This window comes from Peromyscus maniculatus, chromosome 5 (genome assembly GCF_049852395.1).
Source record: "Peromyscus maniculatus bairdii isolate BWxNUB_F1_BW_parent chromosome 5, HU_Pman_BW_mat_3.1, whole genome shotgun sequence".
Taxonomy (NCBI): domain Eukaryota; kingdom Metazoa; phylum Chordata; class Mammalia; order Rodentia; family Cricetidae; genus Peromyscus; species Peromyscus maniculatus.
This window is the reverse complement of record NC_134856.1, coordinates 125,049,857-125,066,096: the sequence shown is the minus strand read 5'-3', so window position 1 is coordinate 125,066,096 and position 16,240 is coordinate 125,049,857.

The following is a 16,240-nucleotide window of genomic DNA, read 5'->3' as shown; positions in this document are numbered from 1 at the left end:
CGGACACAGACTCCTCCTCTCTTCTCTCTGTTCTCTCCTCCCCCACTCTCTCTCTCTCTTCCTGTACATGTGTTTCCCTCAGGCCTGGTTACTCTCTTCCGTCCCCCTGCCCACCAATAAAGCTCTGATACTGGCTTTTGTCCTGTCTCATGATCTTTTCACCTGGTAACAGTGCCACTTATTATATTTTTAAAACAGCAAGGGTGGTTTCAGTCATCCGCACCCTACACCCCACGAGTCAAGCTCACCCTGTTCAAAGAAAGGCCCTGCTGCCCTCACGGGTGAACCCCATCTCCTTGTTCCTTTGTGCTCCTGGTGCCCACCTCTTCATAGCTAGTGCCAAACACAAGGTACCCCTCAATGTGAGTTGTTAAATGAGTAACGAAAGCCACTCTGGATCAACTGGGAGAAATCCAATATGGAATAGGAACACACACACACACACACACACACACACACACACACACACACACCGCCATTGCCCTTTCTCAAGAGCACATAGACAAAATGGGCACTGCATACCTTCTTTTTCAGAGTCCCAGACAGAATTCTTTGCTGGTCTGAACCCTTCAAAACCAGGAAAACCATCAGCTTCCATTGAGAACCCTTGGGCATCTTAAAGCAGGAGGAGGGCCCACTTTTCCAGTCATCTTTATCCAGGGACAGCAGAAACAGGCCAGGCAGGGAGCCACAAGCCCACCAAAATTTAGGCGCCTGATGCCTGGCATCAGAGAGAACTTACAGGCTATGAAATGCTGATGGTTCATTACCATGACAAAAGTTGCAACAACTGGACAGGAAGCTGAACAAAAGACATCCAGCACTCTATTTGCAAGTCCAGGATTGTGTTTGTAATCTCTTTTTGCAGGAGAAAGAGACCACCAGTCAAAGGCTCCAGCACAATAGGAAGTTGGAATCCACAATGCTGAGACACCAGAGGGATCAGCCCAGGACATATCACACACACACACACACACACACACACACACACACACACACACACACTCACCACACACAAACACAGTGTGTGTATCTTTTCTCTGTGTACACAGTCCACAGAGTAATCATTGTCATGCGTAAGGGTTTAACATTCTTGACCTATTCAGAGACTTTTTTAAAAATACATGCAACATGCTTAGAATGCCAATGGGAAGGGGGGGGGGTTGCAGGAAAAATGAATAGTGTGTTTTCACTGAACAGAGCAAACCTCTTTAATTTGTTCACTGTGGAGCCCGAGAGTAAAGTCAACACCGTGACCTGCTAAGTGAGGCTCCATGAGCGTGATTAATAATGCAGAAGAGGAAGGCTTAGGAGTTATTGTACTGTATGGGTTCCAGGAGACAGTAATTATTGCAGAAGTCACTGACGGTTTGGGTTCCTAAGTTATACAAACAGTACATACAGGTCAGCCTGCTACTCTTTGGAGTCCTCGTCCATGGCAGCTGAGCCCCGAAAGTTTCGATTCCCCATCCTGCCACCCGCTTTTGTTACCTATGGAGCTGGTGCTGTAGAGCTGAGATGTAGAGGGTAACCATGACTATCAAGAAGGCTCTGCTGCCATTGCTTTTGTTTAGCTGGAGCCGGGGGATGAAACCCACAGTCTACTCTATTGTCCCACTGCAAGTCAGGCTCGTAATTGGCACATTGGTGTCAGTATTTAAAGAGAGGCATCATGGCAGCTCAGATGTGAGGCACTGTGGGGACAGAAGTGACTTCACCCCCAGATTAATCCTGCCTGGGAATTCTTTTCTGAGCTATTGCTGTTCCTGGCTCACAGAAAATGTTTGTTGCTGTTTGTGAAGGGACAGGTAAAGTTGCCCCAGGATTATCATGTGACAGTTAATAATGAATGCTGAATGCTGGCCATGCGCTTTAATGCATCCATGTGTTTTTTCCCCTCAACCTCCTTGGCCCCTCATAAACATTAGAAATATTGGCACCTAACCCACTTCCCATTCTGCCTCCTCTGATTTCTGTCTTGTTAGGTGCACAAATGTCAGTTTGTCGATAGCATTTAGGCTCACCCTCATGTGAACGCCGGAGAAAGAGGCAGCGATCCTTGAGCCATTTGAAGTAACAAACATTTATTGAGCAACTCAGTGTAACAATGAAGTAATTCAATGCAGCAAACACGGACGGAGGCTCTGACCATAGTTATCGAAGGTCCAGAGTCATTAATAACAATCACTCTGTGACTTCCATGATGAAGTCATGGCTACCCTTGCAGTCATGACAGTGGCGTGTAGAGGCTTGGTGCAGATAAGAGTGTCTATTACAGGAGACTAGAATGTGCCTCCCCTAAACACGCTTGATCCTCCATATACATGAGTTCCAGGCTCTCAGCCAACCTTGCAAATATTTGGGGGAGGGAAGAGGAGAATTGAATCTATACTGAGTATAAGCAGGCTTTTTTTTTTCCCTGTGTGGTTACTCCCTAAAAATGTAATATGCTATCCATTTACATATTATCTACATCTTGTTAGATATTTATAATCACCTACTGGTTAAGGTATGCAGCACATACATTTTGTTATATGTAAATACTATGCTATTGTCAATGTTTAAAAACAAAACAAAACAAAGAGAACACAGCTCTCACCTCAAAGGGTATAAATGGTTTCTTTGGAGTCAAATATGAGTGACCACAGCCAGGGAACACAGATACTTAAATGCCAACACAGTGACAGCTTCAAGAAGGCTGTTCTAGTAACAAGAAAGAAAGTCACAAGTCAACACACTGTTGACACACATTTTTGGAAACATCAGGAAGAGGGCTTCAACAAGAGGAGAAGTCAATGCCTCAGAGACTACCTGATATTCTTAGCTCTAGAGCTGGTGGAAGCTCAAGGCTTGATCACACACTCGAAAATGATTTACCTAAAAGTCACGGGTTGTGTGCACAGAGGTGGGCAAGCAATGACGATTGACAGGGCTAAAGGTAGTCTACGAGGGTTTGGCTCTGGCCCTGCAACATTGCAACCTTTTCACCATCACTCAAGTTCTCATCAGCCAATCGGCCTTGTTGAATGTTGAATGAGAGCGTGGCTTCTCTCAGGAAATGCCAGTCCATGCATTAATAGAAGGGACTTGGGCATCTTATCATTTTGTCATCTGTAGGATATTCTGGAACCAATCCTTTTGGCATAAGGATTGTTTTGAAGAGCTGTAGGTAGAGAGGCTCTAAAAATGAAGATGGTACCCACCTGCAAGGAAAAGACTGTAAGAGACATCTGTGTTTATAGTTCCCATTCCTCCTGGTACCAGGAAAAGAGGGATGACTCTTAGTCACCAGCCGGTGGAGTAATGTCCATGGTGAAGGTGTAAGGTAAGGTACATCTGTATAGCAAAGTTCATTCCTATAGGTTAGTATGCCTTTCCCAGACAGCTCCCTGGCAGCAGGCTTCACATGCTTTTTTGTTTCAGTATTAGATGATATTTACATCAGTTCATGAGACTTACTTACTCTCCCTGGGTACCTCTTGATGTATGCATGAGGCCTGCATGTTATTAAACTTTATCTGTTTTTCTCTTACTGATGCATCTTTTGTCACAGGAGTCCATCCTGCCTCAGGACTAGGGAAGATAGAGGAAGTCATTATTCCTCTGCGACACTAGTTGTGAGGACCAAGCATTCTACAGTTCACGCCTACACTCAGGAGCACCTGCCTGCCATCTTGAAAGCTACCTTAAAGCTTGTCCTGAGATTTTTCTCAACTGACCTGACAGAAGGATGGCTGTGGGGAGTAAATCCCTGCCATGGAAGTCCTTGCTGGATGTATTTCAGAACTAAGACATCCATCCACTCCAGCATCAGCTCCCGTTTCACTCAGCCTCCCAAATCTCTGCTACCAAGGGTCATTAGCTCAGTTTACACATTCTTTTAAGAATCACCTGCCCTTAAGTCACCTTTCTTACAGATTATACAATTTATATTTTAAAGTGAATTGCTCTATTCGTGTGTGTGTGTGTGTGTCTGTGTGTCTGTGTGTGTGTGTCTGTGTGTGTGTGTGTGTATGGGGGAGGGGGAGGAAAAGAGAGACAGAGAAACAGAGAGACGGGGAGACAGAGAGAAGGGGAGGGGTACGTGTGCTCTCCAGCACAGGTGTAGCTATGAGAGGATAACTCTGTAGGGTCGATTCTCCTCTTCCACTTTACACGTGTTCCAGGGATTGAACTCTGGCTGTGTGGCAAGTACCTTTGCCTGCTGAGCTCTATCTGTGGCCCAGCAGTGAACATTTTACAGGAAACGGCACGTCAGTGAAAGGAGATGGATGAAAATGTTCTGGGAAAGAATCTCCTTCAAAACTAGAGTTAGGGTTGAGCCGCTTCTGTTTTGCTCCTCAGATTTAGACAGGCTTATTTCTCCTAACAGCATTCCCAGGTATTAATATATGATGTCTGCTTCTAATAGACATTAGCTGTTAAAATAACCTCACCTTTCTGAAGAAGAGCTTGCTCATAGGCATTAAAGTCCCTTCGAAATTATGCCTGCCATTGAGCTAGAGATGTATCTCAGGGCCAGAGTGCTTGCCTAGTACATACTAGGTTCTAGATTTGGTCCCCCCACCCCCCACCCCACACACACACCTCTTCGCTTAGTAACCTACTTTCTAGTAATTCATCAGAGGACAGTAACTGGACAAGTAGAAAAAAAATGTGTGATCAGTATAGACTTGTTTATGATGGGAGCAGATTAGAGACTCTTAATGTCTAGTTATAATTCGTTAAAGAATGGTATGTCAGTTCTGTTATAATAGAAAAAAATATATCGCCTTGAAGTAATTCACATAGCATATGGTCAACAGTAAAACACAAGTCACTAAATATTCTCTGCAGTATGAGAAACTGTACAGTACGTCATTATGAAATACGCCTCTTTAGCATGTTTCTTCTGAGCATTGTTAACTGTACTCTCTCTGTTGTTCTTCTAACTCTCTCCTTCCCCCTGGAAGTCCTAGAACCCTTTCACTTGGCTTAAACTACATAGCTCGCAAGTCCCATCTCCCGGTGTTAGAATTCCTAGCCACTCCTCCAGCTACACGACCATGTGCTGGCAAGCTGCTTAGTCATCCCAGGGCCTGAACCGCCTTTGGAATCCAGGTGCTGCATGATCACGTCATCTATGTGCGTAGATGACGTAGCCCATATGCGCATGCACAAAGGGAAACCTATAAAAGCAGGTTCCACATATTCCTCCCTCCTCTTCCTGCACGGTCATTCCATAGGCCTATGCACATCTTTCCTATTCCCTTCCCTTAATAAACCCTTATACTGGGGTTTGTTGTACCTTGTGGCTTTTCTCGCACAGTAAATAGTGCCACTTAATGACACCCAGCACACATTCCCTTATGTTTCTCACCTCTGTGTGCTCCCATGAGTAAGTCCAGTGCATATCTTAATAAACTGCTGCTTAGCTGGACAGTGGTGGTGCACATCCATGATCCCAGCATTTGAGAGGCAGATCTCTGAGTTCCGGGCCAGCCTGGTCTATAGAGAGTTCCAAGACAGCCAGGGCTATGCAGAGAAACCCTGTTTTGAAAATAAATAAATAAACACATAAACAAACAAACAAATAAATAGACCACTGCCTTTCTTCTTAGAGTTTTTTTCACCAGTCTAAATTTTTAGGGTTCCAGGTGAAGAGACCAACACAGCTAGAATAAGAGATTTTTTTCTCCCCTATATATGACCCCATTTTGTGTAAGAAAAAGATTAAAATATTACACATAAAAATTAGCAGCAATTACTTTGGGATTATGTGATTATAAGTAAGCTTTATTTTATTTAAAATGTGCCCCAATTTTTTTGAAGTAATCATGTATTCTTTGTTTATTTTTTTTTGAACAATAATGAAAACGCCCAAAAGAAGGTATTAAAATTTACCCTCCTTCCTCTCCCTCCTCTCTCCCCTGTCCCTCTGTCTCTGTTTATCTCTTTGTCTGTCTCCCCCCATACACACACCACTCTATTGACTTATTTTTCTGGCAAACGTAACCAATATCCCAGTTGAGTGCCAAGTTATTAGCATGGGAAACTGTAATGCCCACGGGAAGATCAGAGACAAAAGCAGCACTGGTTGGTGTTGAGTTAGTTTGGAGACAGGTTCTCACTATGGATACAAGGCTGGCTTGGAGCATTAGAAGTAATCCAAGATCTCACTGTATAGCTCGGGCTACTTTCAGCCTGTCATTCTCCTCCCTCTGCTTCTGAAGTACTGGGATCACAGAGTGTGCTGAGGTTCCCACCACACCCACTTCCGTGTGTTTCTCTTCTTGGTAGCTATACCACGACCCTAGAAAAGGACACAAGGGTTTTCAAGAGGTTAATACCCTAATTCTCAACAAGGAATTCCATGACATAAAACCGTCCCCAAGAAAGTTCGTATCTAAGAAGAGATTGACTGCTATCACAGGGAAGACTCCAAAGGCCAGCTGTTTACTCAGAGTGGCTGGTTACACATTCTTTTGTGGGCTCCTGCCTGGAGATGTCACCTGCCTATTAAGACATTTGTCCATCATACATGTCTTCCCCTCTCTCATTTACTCACTCACTGTTGGGTTATGTGGAACCAGCAACTGTAAGTGTCTTTAGGTCTACAGTGTGGCAACCATAGCCTAGGGCCTGGCATCTAGAATAGAGGCTGCATCATGGTGCCTGTGTGTTTAACAGCCTGAATGTCATGTAAGAGTATAAATAGCTCCATGTGGCTCCACCTCAAGCTGCAATCCTTTCTATGCTCTGCCCTATGATTCATGATTCCTTTTACTCTAGGACTCCATAGTCATATACTTTCTAAAATAATGTTGCCCATGCTCGAACCCCATTTGAATGGAAACCAAAGCTACCTCACCAGGTACAAGCTGGTTCCTACCTTTTTTGTTGAGCATCTGGTAAGTTCTATTATGTTACTCTGTCCCTCATATTTGGACCCCACATTTGTTAGTTTGTTAGAGACAGGGTCTCACACAGCCCAAGCTGGCCCCAAACTCACTATGTTGACAAGGATAACTGTGAACTCTGAATCTTCCTGCCTCTTTTTCCCGAGTGAGAGGACTGCAGATGTGCACTACCATGCCTGGATTGTGGTCCCCATGTTCTCCACCTCATCAACATACACTTTCCTACTTCACCGCCACCTCCAGCACCTCTGCCTCCTATAGCTCGAGCAGCCAAAGATTTCTATTTCTGCAAGAGGCCAGCAGGCCCCCCAGGGTCTGTGATAAGTAGTTTTGGAAAATGGATCTCACCCATTCAACCTCTTAAGATTAAGGAATGGAAATCTGAGGGAGGAAATAAGGCAAACTAGATTGTTGATGATGAGGGGAAGGGAGACCAGGGGCAGACTAGGCAAGTGGCTAGAGGCGGAGACATCATGTGACCACTCGAACAGCGAAGAATCATCCCAAACTGACGGGAACCAATAGGGCTGACAGATGACCTCTAAATATCCTCTATTTGTTGTACTGGCATCTCCGTCCAATTAGCCTCTATTAGATACCTGACACCATGGCACATCAGAAAGTCCTACATGAGAACAGAAAATCCACTCTATTCTAGAAAAATCCTGACTCACTTCTGAAATTTTCTGCCTTTGCCAACTTTAACTCGTGAACTATCCCTCTTTTCTATTAAACTCCATACCCAAGACATCTCAAACCTAGCAGCATGACTCCGGAGGATGGAACTCAAAACCCCCACAAAAGTGACAGAGGTACCTGCTAGAAACGGAACCAAGGGCTACTTAGTAAACGGATGTTCAGATTTCAGAGAAGTAAAGACAAGTTCAGAAGTGACACTCCATCTCTAAGCCGTCAGGTCCATCAGGCAAGTATGAGAGAAGCATTCTTCCCAACGCTTGTCTTGCCTTTCCCAACCACCTGCAGCGGACCACACAGAAGCTCGTCCTCACATCACCATCTGGTCATATACATCACTTCTGATAGTCTCAGTCATAAAAGCCGAGAAAACGGGAAATGTCTGCAGTGAGATAGCATGAGCTTCCGCAATGCTCTTTTGCTTTATTAAAAAAAATAAATAAAGGCACAAAAATCTATAAAGTTGGGCAGAGAATTGAAGACATGCAAAGAACATTGTTTTTGTGCATGCTCTAAATAAGGTCATTTAGGAATTGGTGAATAGTAGAGGGAAAATATACATTTGGGATGGAGACAAACCAATGTTTGTCTGTCTGTTCCCTTGCTTTCCTGCCTGGTGTCTTCTCAAGCCACGTTTGCAGAAGGCCCCAGGGTGGTGAGCTATTTAGTGAAACGTTCATATCTGACATTGCCACACATTTATTGAAAGCCAATTTCCTTTATGCTCCTCCTAGCAGTGAGCCCATGTTTCTCTTAGCCTTTGACTTTCTTTTCATCTGTTTCCACCCTGTATTTCTTCCTTCCTTGCCACTCAAAGCAGTAGATCACTGTGGCTGTTATCAATACATTCTTGGGTTTTTGAGGACATAGCCTGGCCGTGTGAGTAAAGGTGCAGAGTGATGTGAGGTAATGGTACAGAATGGTCTCTCTACGGAAGGTGCAGAGTGATGTGAGGTAATGGTACAGAATGGTCTCTCTGCGGAAGCAGAAGGAAAGATGACAGACAACGTGAGGAGGGTGAGAGGTTTATGGGGGCAGCATCATGAAATTCAAAGGTGAGAGGGAGCAGGAATGATCTGAAAGCCTGCAGACTGATCAGCACATGTTTCTTGTGGGAAATGAGCACCCTGCATAGAAACAGAACTCAGGGATGCTAAACTACTGAAGAGACTTGTTTAAAAAAAAAAAAAAAATGAATCCCTGGTGGAATTCAAGATAGCGGCAATTCTAAATTGGGTAGGGGAGGCGGGAAACTTGGGCAGGATGAGGCCTGTCCCTATTAGTCTTCTCGCTGCTGTGACATAATTCGTGACAAATCAACTCTAAGAAGAAAGAGCATTTTGGCTCCGCATTCAAAGGTACAGTCAGTCCACTGTGTTAGGGAAGACACAGGGGTGGGGGCATGAGGTGGCTTTCATGAGTTTGGAGTCAGAATGAGATTACTCCATCCACTTTCTCCTTTTTATTCAGTCTAGGACATGTGGGTTCACATGGAATGGTGTCACCTACATTCAGCCCAGGTTTTCTCAATTAAACCTTTCTGGAAACATCCTCACAGATATGGCCAGAGATAAGTCTCCTGAGGGACTCTAAATCCCATCAGGTTGACCCACCAAGAGGAACCACCACAGTTGCAGCTGGAGCTGGCAATTCCTCCATCCCTGACCAAAGTGGAGAAAGAGGTCAACAAGGTGTCATCGTTCCAGAATCCCCCGTCCTCTTCTCCTCCTTATTTTCCCTTCTGCACTCTCAGTGAAACATCCACAGTCGTGACACTCCCTTAGTTCCATGCAGACGTTCCTGCCAGTCCAGTTCATTAAGATCTCTTCCTCCATAGTCCGCCAAATCCCTGCCCACTCCCTTCGTCCTTTATACAGTTTGCTGCACCAACTCCTTTGCCTGACCCTTTAAGATCTTTAGCATTTGAAGAACCCCCAGATCTACTGGTATGAGCCGGAGGAGTCTCCTCTGCAACCCCTCTTGGCTGTGTTTGGCGAGGGGCATGCTGGCACCAATCCAAATGTATGCCTAAATAATGAGCAGACCGGGGTCAGAAAATTAAAGCACAGCATGGATTGCTGGAGTCACAGTTTTATTGTCAGCGATTGCTTGGTGGCTCTGCATATGGAGAAAATCTTCACAGCTTCTTCCATTTTCCATGGCTTGGGTAATGTGCAAATAATTCCAGTGGTAAATATTTTATCCCCGCCCACAACCTATACCACCTCTTCTTTCCCAACCAGGCAAATAGAATCACAGCTGTGAATAATGACATCTATAGGAAGGTTCTTGGAAATCATCCATCTGAACTGAATACACACTGCCCAGACAAGATAAACAAAGACATGGAATTGTTAAAGGTCACATGAGGGATATGTCAGGAAACAGACTTGAGGGAAAGGGAAGTTTCTGTCTCTAGCCCAGTGGGTATAGATGTCTCCCCTTTGGAAGGTTCAGTCAATAAACAGGACAGACGAGGCAGAGGAGATGGGTCAGTCAGTAAAGTACTTGTCCCACAAACATGAGGACCTGAGCTTGGATCCACGTGAAAAGCGGCATGTCAGATCCAGCAGTTGCCAAGAACCATGTCTGGGTTCGTGGTCCTACTGCAGCCCAGGTCTGTGTTGAAGTCCAAGGCCCGTGTTGCCATAAAAGGTTACACGAAAGCCAGTTGTCCCGGCCACAACCTTGCGGTCCTGTTGGTGTCTGAGGGTCGAGCCATTCTGATCTGAGTGGCCTGAGCTTCTCCCCAGAGCCAGGATGTCATCCGGCCTAAACCGCTGTCGAGGGCCTTGGCTGGGTCCATGATCCTGATGCAGCTGGGGTCTGTGTTGATGTCTGTGGCCTGTGTCACCTCAATGGGCCATCGGAACCACGAGTGGTGAAATCAGAGGGCCATGCTGAGCAGGCCCCACGCTTCGCTGGTCCTGGGACAGCTGGTCTTGCCCCTTGCTGGACACTACAGCAAAAGAGCTGCTCCCACGCCCTGCACTCAGGAGAGATGGCCCCACCCCTCACACAGAAAGGGAGAACTGACCCTGATGACATGGGCCTAAGGGAGCTGGCTCCGCCCCTTGCCTAAGGGGGTGGCCCCAGTGGCCTGGACTGACCAGCTCAACTACCACCCAGACCCTCATTAGGGCCTGGGGTTGGCCCACCCTAACTTCTATCTACCCCCTCTAGGACCTGTTGAAGCTAAGGGAGGGACCTGTCCTGTGAAAAGATACCTTCCAGACCTCCATGACTCGGGGCAGTCACAGGATATTCGAGAGGAGTTTTGGTGAGGATCCAGTGAGGATGGTGTACCAGACACCAGAGGCCCTGAACCAGACCAAAGACTCATTGCAACGAACACTTGCAAGTAAAGCTGATTGAACAAAGGTGATCTGTGACACACCATTCCCACGGCCACCATGATGGATGGAAAGGTGTTGGAGAGGGGGAACAGACAGAGGAGTGAAGAGGTTAGTGTTTGTTTGTTTATTTTGTTTTGTTTTTCTTCTTTGTTTGCTTGTTTTGTTTTGGATTGATTTGGTTTTTGTTTTGTTTTGTTTTTTAAGTTTTCTTTGGGGGGCACTGCAGGGGTGAGGTGAAGATACAGAAGACTGGGAGGTGAACGGAATTGAGCTGTATGATGTGAATTCCCAGTTTCAGTAAATAAATTGTGTTTTGTTTTTAAAGCTGGCTGTAACATCTTGTGCTTGCAATCCTAACCCAAGGAGGGGAGACAGAAGGGTTCCTGGGGTTCACTGGTCAGTTAGGAGGGTCAAATCAGTGAATTCTAGGTTCAGTGAAGACTTCATATCAAAAACTAAGGAAGAGAGAAATTGAGGAAGACACCTGACACTAACTTCTAGACTCTATACACATGTGTACACATGTGCATATATAAACACATACTCACAAGAATAGGACAGAGATGCCTTTAAGTTCCTTTGACAGATGAGGAAACAATCTCAGGGCTTCATAGGGAGCAGAAGGGGGAAACCAGGTCTCTTTTCATCATGGGATGTTGATTTTTGCTAAGCATGCGTAGTTGTTTCAAGTGGGACCAAATTGTGTTTGGTGACAACTTACACATGTGGAACACGTCTGTTATGAGATAGTGACAGGGGAAGAATAGCTATCACATGTCCGGTGCTGTCCAAGGTCATGGTCAGAGCCCTCATGTTCCATTAATTCCCCTAAAGCTCTACTTCTGAGCATTGTGTTGGAGCCGAAGATCTCAACATGTAAGCCACACTTCATCTCTAACCCACAACAGATCTTGGTGCCTGGTTCACACCGAGCCACTTTCTCCCATTTTCAATGCATTGTCCTTGTTCAAGGCTACTTCAGCAACACCGTAGCCTCCAGCTGGGCTCCTGGCCTTAACCCCTCTAGGAATCTGCATTCTCTGCTGCAGTTAGAGAGAGCAGTGTGTGTGTGTGTGTGTGTGTGTGTGTGTGTGTGTGTGTGTGTGTGTGTGTTGTGTACATGAGTATGGAGGACAGAGAACTGAGTGTTGATCCTCAGGATCCACCCACTGAGTCTCCACTGAACTTGAACTTGGCTGTCTGGCAAGCAAATGCTAGGAATCCACCTGCCTCTACCATCTCAGCACTGGGGTATGGGTGCTGTGCTATGTCCCCAGGGTTTTTATGTGGGTGCTGGGGATCCAGGTCAGATCCTCATGTTTGCACAGCAAGCACTCTGCTGACTGAGCTGCCCATCTCCCCAGTCCTCAGATAGATCTCTCTAGAACAGTCAGTCCCACACGACAGAATGTATTTATAAATTGCACTCACGTACGCTGGCTCCCATATTAAGTGTATATGTGAAAAATCTGTTAGAAAATTTTAAAGGCTGTGTTTTAAACAATGTGATTAAAGGACCTAATATTTTTCCATATTATCAAGCTTTAGAGAAAATTATTCAGCAATGCAAAACTGATCCTCTCCTTGCTAAAAACCAACACTGTCTTCAGATTGAAGTCCAAATGGAGAGCCATGTCAAGGCCCTTCCAGATGTGACTGAGAGCAGTATCAAGGCCTTCCAGATGTGGCTCCACCTTTCCTTTAGTCCTCACTCCCATTCCCCTGCTCTATTTAAGTCATTTTCCTTTCCATTTCCTCCTTTTCATAGCCCAGGAGACCATCAGCTCCTCGAGGGCAAATCCTGGGGGTAGTTGAGTAGTTTATCTCCAACACCATCAAAGTTCCAAATGGGGCAGCAGCCATTGGTTAAATGAGCTGCCAGTATCTGAGCTCAGCCCAAAGGGTTCTATTGAAAAGAAAATAGTGAACGTAAGCAGCCCATGGTCATGCGGAACTCGTGAGTGTAATGTGTTTGACACCCTGCTCCCATTCAGAAAAGTCACTCAGCCTTTTAAGTCTAAGCTGTATCTTTTGTTGTTGTTGTTGTTGTTGTTGTTGTTTTTCTAGACAGGGTTTCTCTGTGTAGCTTTGTGCCTTTCCTGGAACTCACTTGGTAACCCAGGCTGGCCTTGAACTCACAGAGATCCGCCTGACTCTGCTTCTCCAGTGCTGGGATTAAAGGCATGCGCCACCACCGCCCGGCCTAAGCTGTATCTTAATTTAGTAAATAATAGCATTTACACAGTAATGAAGCCTTTAATTGGGTGGTATCTATACTGAGATCTCTTATCTACGTAAGGACTACCTGTGACTTCCGGCCTTCATAGATGTTCCCAGTCCACAGGGTAGTCATTTATCTACCTAAAGACAGACAGATGCTGCCAAAGAGGAAAACAGTTACATCTTGCAGATCATAAGTTCTCCTTCCAAAGCAGCCCAAAGTCAGTAGCACTAAGACAGCTATTCTGAAGACCCCAGGCTTCGTGCGATTCAGACCCAGTGTTGGAAGAGAACAGTGTTATGGTCCTTTCTGTGGTGAGCACAGGTCGCTGAAGCTTCCTAGGATGAACCCAGGGCACATGTTCTATGACTTCCCAATTCTAGAAGCATGGCCCCGCATGTTCAGTGATGTATTGAAGGTTGTCACATTGCGTGTAAATGACAGTTTAGGTGTCTTGTCAAGGTCTTGTTTATAAGAGTTGATCCCAAGGGGTGGCCATGAGGAGAAGGCTGTAGTTTCAATTGCCAGCTACTCCACAGGGAACAAATCATTGGAAGTGGCTGGGATGAATCATAACTAAATACTGCAGCACCCTGGTGTGCTTATTCTTGTAAATTGAAGGTCTTTGGAGACCAGAGGACCCTGGAAGAGGCTTTACTGGGTCATTCCTGTCTGTTTGAAAGAAAAATCTGGGGGCTGGAGAGATGGCTCAGAAGTTAAGAGCTCTTACAGAGGACTGGAGTTCAGTTAGTTGCCCCCACATCCGACAGCTTACAACCGCCTATAACATCAGTACCAGGAGATCTAACACCCTCTCTGGCCTCTGTAGACACTGCACATAAGAAACACACACACACACACACACACACACACACACACACACACACATTAAAATAAAAAGTAAAGCTTAAAAACATGAGCTTACAGAAAATATAGAAAACAATTTCTTAAAAAGAAAAATAGAGACAATCAGTTGCTTTTAATTCACTCCCTGGGATCCCATAACTAAAAATGTAACAAATGATAAAGACAGGATCTTCAGCTGGACACCTTGTCAACCGCTGTAGTCTGCCTCCTGATGTTAGCATGGGCGAATGGTCACGGTAGAGACTGCAGAAGTGAAAACGGAGACATGGAGCCTGAATTCTAATTGAAAGTCTTAATTAGAAGGGAAGGGGAGTTGAGGAAAGGGGGGCATTCAGGCTGCCAGGCAACAGTGACAAGAACAGGCCTTTATCAGGCTCTGAGAGTGGTCAGGGGTCTTGTCGTTGTTAACAGCCATCAGACTAGTCTGAGGAGATTTTTCCATGTGTGATCTAGGGAGCATTTGGTCACTAGAGACATCATGATATACCTTGTACCCGGTGGGATTTTTATTTATGAAAAGATGAGGGACATCGTGGATAGACAACCTTCCCTGTATTTTGATGGGAGTAAAGGAGCTATTCTTGGTAGGTAATGTGTTAAACCTCTAGTCTCTTATCCCCCCAGAGGGATAGGAGACAATTTTTATTTCATTGGTGACCTTCATCTTCTAAATGGAATAATTTGCAAACTATTGCCTATCCACTCATCCATTCATTGCCCTAACACTCATTAAGTATCACTCAAAACTCACTTACTGACCCCCGCCCCCACCCCATGAACGAGGGTCTACTAGTCTCTGGAATTCAGTACATTATTAAATATTCGCCCTTCTGCCCTGCCTCCATGCATGTTAACTAAATCTGTGTTCTCTTCTGTCATGAATTCATTAGCTGTCAGTTCAGCCCAGCAAACCTTCTGAGGGGAGGGTGAGCGCTTCCTCCTCAGCCCCAGAGGACCATGGGTCCTGGAAGCAACCAGTCAGGCTCCCGGGCTTCCAGTCCAGCAGTCCACACAGGCGTCTTCACTATGACTTGTGACCCAGCCACTGTTCCATTCTCTGAAGAGAAGGGCAGCAAGACAGCCCGAGCTCCACTCTGGATTCCTGCTGCTGCTGCTGCTGCTGCTGCTGCTGGAAACATCGAGTTCAAACGCCCCAAAGGGCGAAGTCTTTGTCCATCTGCTCTTCACTAGAAGCAGCACTTCCAAGCAGCGGGCAGTGCCCTGAATACCCATGTGGCAGTCTGAGACAAAGAAGTGGCCCGTGTGGATGATCACTTATCATTTCTCTCCAGGTGACATTTCTTTTCATTTGAGAGGTGCAACTTTCCCACAGTGAGCAGACTGACTTTTAAAAATCCACAAGAAGCCGGGCGGTGGTGGCGCACGCCTTTAATCCCAGCACTTGGGAGGCAGAGCCAGGCGGATCTCTGTGAGTTCGAGGCCAGCCTGGGCTACCAAGTGAGCTCCAGGAAAGGCGCAAAGCTATGCAGAGAAACCCTGTCTCGAAAAACCAAAAATAAATAAATAAATAAATAAATAAATAAATAAATAAATAAATAAATAAATAAAAAATAAAAATCCACAAGGCCTGAGAGGTGGTTCAGAGGTTAAGAGCACTTGTGGCTCTTCCAGAAGACCTGAGTTCGATTCTCACCATCTCTGTCTGGTTGCTCACTGCTACTGTAACTCCAGCTCCAGGAGATCCAGGGGATCTGATGCCTTCTTCTGGCCTCCATAGACGACAACACACACACACACACACACACACACACACACACACACACACACACGTAAAATTTAAAAACTCACCTAAAAAGGGCTGTGGATGTACTGGAATTGATAGAGTGAGTCTTACCACCATGTGCAAAGCCCCAGCACCGCATAATCTGCATGCCTGTTATCCCAACAATCAGGAGGAGGAGGCAGGAGGATCAGAAGTGTAAGGACCTCCTTGGCTATATTATCAAAGTGGAGACCAGTCTAGGACAGATGAGACCATGTCTCAAAAAAAAAAAATCTGATAACTTTAAAAATGCATATTCATCTAAAATTAACTAACTTGTCTCCCTGAGGTTAATATTTAGTATTCCATTTCTCACAAGTATTGAAAAATAGTGATTGTAGTGCTGAAGAGATGGTTCTGTTGGTATAGTGCTTGCTATAAAGACACATGGGCCTGACTGCAGATTCCCAGCACTCAC